Consider the following 5,952-nt stretch of genomic DNA (forward strand, 5'->3'; position numbering starts at 1 on the left):
AAAAAAAAAAAAAAAAAAAAAAAAAAAAAAAAGAAGACATAGAAATGGCCAACAGGTATATGAAAAAATGCTCAACATCACTAATAATCAGAAAAATGGAAATCAAAACCACATTGAGATATCATCTCACCCCATGTAGATTGGCTATTACAAAAAAGACAGAAAATAACAAATGCTGGCAAGGATGCAGAGAAAGGGGAACTCTTGTACATTGTTGGTGGTATTGTAAGTTAGGACAGCCATTACGGAAAACAGCATGGAGGTTTCTCAAAAAACTACAGATAAGATCCTACAGTCCACCTACTGTGTATATATCCAAAGGAATGGAAAACTCCTGCACTCCTATATTTATGATGGTTCTATTTACAATAGCCAAGAGTTGGAACCAACCTAAATGTCCATTAATAGATAATTGGATAAAGAAAATGTAGTATAAATACTCAATGAAATACTACTCAGCCATAAGAAAGAATGAAATTCTGCCATTTGGAGCAACATGGATGAGCTTGGAGAAAATTATCTTGAGTGAAAATAAGCCAGGCACAGAGAGAAATATCACATGTTCTCACTCATATGTGATAGCTAAAATAATAAGTTGAGCTTTATAAGTAGAGAGTAGAACGTGGTTACTAGAAGTGGGAAAAGGGAAGGGGAAGGGGGGATAGGGAGAGGTTGGTTAATGGACACAAAATTACAGCTAGATAGAAAAACTAAGTTTTATTGGTATACAGTAGTACTAGGCATCTATAATTAATGATAATTTATTGTATGCTGTCAAATGGCTAGAAGGGAGAAGCTTAAATGTTCCAATCACAAAGAAATGATAAATTTTTGCTATGAGTTTGCTAATTAATTTGATCACTACACATTATATATATGCATATATAAGTATAACCCTATACCCCATAAATATGTACAATCAATATGTATCTATTAAATTTTTAAAAATTAAATAAGTAAATAAATAAATGGGTAAATAAACTGTCACACATTGAGCACTCAGTAATGAAATGAAACAAATTATTGATACATGCAACTTCCATGGGTCTCAGGGACATTATGCTGAGTGAAAGAAAAAGCCATTATCAAAGGTTATATACTCTGATGTTATTTCTATAACATCTTCAAAATGACAAAATTGTGGGGATGGAGAATAGATTAGTAGTTGCCATGGTTAGGGATTGATAGGCAGTGTGGGGGGATGGTGTGGTTAAGAGAATAAATGGGTAACCCAATAGTCTTGTGATGAGGGAACAATCACATATCTTGATGATGGTAACTGTTTCTTTTTATTGCTGAGTGCTCAATGTGTGACAGTTTGTTTAACCATTTATTTATTTATTACATATTTACTTACATGAATCTACGTGTAACAAAATGACATGGAACTAACTAAATAAGACACATTGTACCAACATCAATTTCCTGGTTTTGGTGGCATACTAGGTACTACCAGTACTTGTATTTACTTACATGAATCTACATGTAACAAAATGACATGGAACTAACTAAATAGACACATTGTACCAACATCAATTTCCTGGTTTTGGTGGCATACTAGGTACTACCAGTACTTGATATTGTTGCATAAGGTGTATCCATTGGGGGAATCTGAGTGAAGGGTCCATAGGACATCTCTGTACCATCCTTGAAATTTCCTGAGACTCTACAATAATTTAAAACTAAATTTTAAAAAATAAATAAATAAAACATTCAAGTAAATGATAAAATACAAAGTATGCCTATTAAATACCCTTTGATATGGTGGGATAGCATGGTGTCTTCATGACACTTAACGTATGCTAACTTCGCTGCAGCCTAAAGCACTAAAACTGAGTTTTACTTTATCTTTCATACTTATACATTAATAGGGATAACTGTTGGCAATATAATTAATGGGTTGAATTACTTGCATTAATGGAACCCATTAAATGGTCTGAGTAATTAGCTGGCTTCAATACAGATATACTTACAGTAATTCTGCCTGCAAGGCAAGTCATCACTGTTTGACAGTTTAATTTTGGACTTCAGCCTTTCAAGAGTGTGGTCCTTTAAAAATGTTGTCTATTAATTACTAAGTAGAAAAAAGACTTAAAATGTGTCATATGATTGATTTATGATTACTTTTTAAAGGATATTTACTAGAATAAAGTTCCCCATAAACAAGCACAGCAAAAAGCTCTGGACCTAGATGAGGTAAATCTATTTTAATCAATTTCTTATGTTTCTTTCAACTTAGCAAATATTTGCTGTACAGAACACTCACATGGGCCTGGTCTGGGTCGGCCTCGAAAGCTTTTTCAGGTAGGCTCTTTTCTAAGCATAATGTTATTTAATAGAACTTTCTGTGATAATGGGAATGTTTTTTATCTGTGCTATCCAATGTGGTAGCCACGAGGTTAGTGAACACTTAAAATTATAACTGATTGAGTTTTAAATTAACTTTCACTTTATTTGATCTAAATTCAATTCTTAAAAGTTGCTAATGGCTCCTATATCAGACAGCACAGCTCAAGATGTTATGAAATAAATTTGGGATATTCATCCCTTATTTTCAGGATATTTTTCTGCACCAGTCCACATAGCAGAAATTCACAGGACCACTGCTATTCACAAGAGTAAACAGAGAGATCCTGGGTCGGACGCTTTCCAACCACTGTCTCCTTTGCAGATGCTTTCCAACCACTATCTCCCTTGCCTTTCCTCCTTGCTAGCAGAGAAAGCCTCCGTTAGTAGCTGTGGGATATGCCAGACCCAAACTGTCCCAGTTTCTCTTGCATTTGGGACAGCTATGGCCAATGGCACATAAAAGAGAATCTCCCAATTGATTTCTGAGACATGTTTTCCTGCCCAATAAAAGAGAATAACAGGGAAGAGAAGACCGTTTTCTTCTCTTTGATGCATGGAGCTGCTGTACCCATCTCGTGACCATGAGGCAGATACCAAAAAGAAAGAAGCTCACGCTCACACCAATGGGCCCCAGATCAACTCTGGACTGGTCAAAACAGATTTCCTATCTTGTGAGGAAAATAAATCCCTGTTGTTTAATCTACTTTTTGTCAATATCTTGTTGGTTACCATCCTCCGCTCCAAACCGATAGAGATCCTTACAACTCCTGATGGTCGGTAAGGTGGTATCATTTCATGATAGTGTAAGACGTGTGTTAGTGTAAAGCAGAGAGGAACAGAGAGGAAAGATGGGAGACACTGTAAGGAAAAGTCAGCAGTCTTGCAACTACTCCAAAGGGGAACTTTGGGATGCAAGGTGTGACACCACTCTAAGCTGAATTGGGAGAGGATGAGCTAATTGGATCTCGAAGTGTAGCTGGAGCAAATAAGTTGAAGGAGACAGAGACTAGAGACATAAGCAAACTTCAGAGGATGGAGGGCCTGAAGGGACATACTGAGGGTTTTGGAGTGATTTCTAAGGGCCATAGGAAACCATTTGCAAGTTTTAAGCAGAAGACATAATCATATTTGCATTTTCAAAAGCTCGTTCTGTCTACAGGTGGAGAACGATTTGGAAAGGGAGAATACTGGAGGCTGACACATCAGAGGGAGATCATCATGTCCACATGAATGACTTAGTGTCACGATGTACACTTTGTTCACTTGGTTAAGGTGGTTTTAAAAATCATTGATTGGAAGTTTCAAAGTCTACAAACAATTGCGCAATTTACTTAGAAAACACAGTAGAATAATTTTGTCAGGTATGTCAATGTCGAAATATATGACACACAGAGTTCCATATGGGACTTGACGAGTTAATTCCAAAAGTTATGTAAAGTAGAAAAGTATGCCATATGCTTTGCTACCTTCAAATCCCTTCAAACCACGGGACTCTTGAGGAAGAGCGAGATAAGAGAATTTACAAATATCAAGATTTACTAAAGCAATAATTGAAATGATATGGTGTCAGCTTTGTGTGGAAAATAGATCAGCGGCATATAATGGACACCAAAAACAAATTCTCCCATATCTAGAAACTTGATAAATAAAAGGGGCTATTGCAGATCTTTGAAGAAGGAAAGTACTACTTGAAAAATAAAAAATAATAATGATAATAATTAAAAAAAAAAACCTACAGGACTAGCACTACTAATACAACATGTAGAAAGAATGAAATTGGATCCAAACGTCACAACGATTACAAAAATCAGATAGTTTCATCTTGATCAAGGATTAGATGTGTAAAGCAAAAATATTAAACTTTTAGAACAGGATATAGCATCATACTTTTATAATCATGTAAGAATTCTTTAAACAAAACCCCGAGAGACTGATAAATCTGACCACTTCAAAATTTAAAACTTCTGTTGTTGAAAGAACACTGTAAAAAAGTGAGAAGGTAAGATCTTCCTGACACACATAACTAAAGAAGGATTAGGACCCGGTATCTATAAAGAACTCTCAAAAATCAATAAGGAAGAGAGAGGCAATCCCATAGAAAAATGGACAAAATACATCAACAGGCACTTCACAGAAGAAGATCCAGCACTGGCTGGAAACACGTGAAAAGATGATTAACTTTATTAGTAAACAGGAAATAGAAGTTAAAACCAAAACAACATACAATTTTACTCCTACTAGGACTGGTGAGGATGCTGAACCATGGAGGTTCCACACTGTGCTGACAGCAAGGGTGGAGCATTTATGCCATTGTGTTCCCCATGGGATCCTTCCACAAGTGCCATGGTTTCATACACAGGAATGTCCATAGCAAAATTATTTGTAATAGCAAAAACTGGAAATAATCCAAAATCCCTGAGCAGGAGAATAAGATTGCAGTGTAGTCGTAAAGTGGAATACTGCACAGCAGGGAAAATAAATCAGCTACGGCCATACAAATTGTAGATGAACGTCAAAACATGAAGTCAAGTGGAAAATGCAAGATATGAAAGTAAACACACAGGACCGTCCTGTCCACAGAGCTGAGATGCATCCAAAATTTGACAGCATATTGTGTGAGGTGCAGACATCTGAGGTCAAACTCTAGGGAAAAAATAATGATAATAACAGCAATAGGTTGAACTTTTAGGAGAGAATAGAACTGTGGTTACTAGAGGTGGGAAAGCAGAGGCAGGAAGGAGATAGTGAGAGATTGGTTAATGAACACCAATTACAACAGGATAGGAAAAATAAGTTCTATGGATGTACAGTTGACCTAGGCATCTGTAATTAACAATAATTACTGCATGTTATCAAATGGCTAGAAGAAAGGAGATCAAACGTCCACATCACAAAGACAGGATAAAATTTGCAATGATAAATATGGCGATTGCTCTGATTTGATCATCACATATTGTATAATGTATTGATATTCAACTCTGCACACCACAAATATGTATAAGCAATACATCTCAATAATAAAAGAAAAACAAAAATGTCAGTGAGAAAGAAACAACAATCACAGTAATACATTGAACTTTTAGAAAGCTAGAGGTGGAAAAGGGGAGAAGAGGGGAGACGGAGGGTGGCTAATGAGGAATTGGTCAACAGACATGAAGAATGATTGCATACTGTAATGACGAATAAGCTAACTATCCTGATCTAACCATCACACATTGTACACAACTACTGAAAATCAACACTGCACCCCACATGTATGTATATAAACTTTCTTAAAAAAAAAAAAGATGTGGTAAACATAGCTTAATTCAAAATAGTAGTTGTCGTTGGTGAAAAGATAGAGACCCATGACTACGAAGGGTACCCAAGGCCTGAGGGACAGGATATTCTGTTCCTTGCCCTGGGTGGTGAGCAAGTATATGGGTATTTGTTTCCAATTTTAAACTTTATATATATACATGTGCTACATATAGATATTTAATTACATAATTCATAGCAAAAAACGTTAAAAATAAAATACTCCTAGATTTTAGTTTTGAGGGACTAGTTGGTGTCCACACTGTGATAATAGCATCCTGACCACCAAGTCCTATCTATTGCCCC

The sequence above is a fragment of the Galeopterus variegatus genome, unplaced genomic scaffold (genome assembly GCF_000696425.1).
Source record: "Galeopterus variegatus unplaced genomic scaffold, G_variegatus-3.0.2 Scaffold1494, whole genome shotgun sequence".
Lineage (NCBI taxonomy): Eukaryota > Metazoa > Chordata > Mammalia > Dermoptera > Cynocephalidae > Galeopterus > Galeopterus variegatus.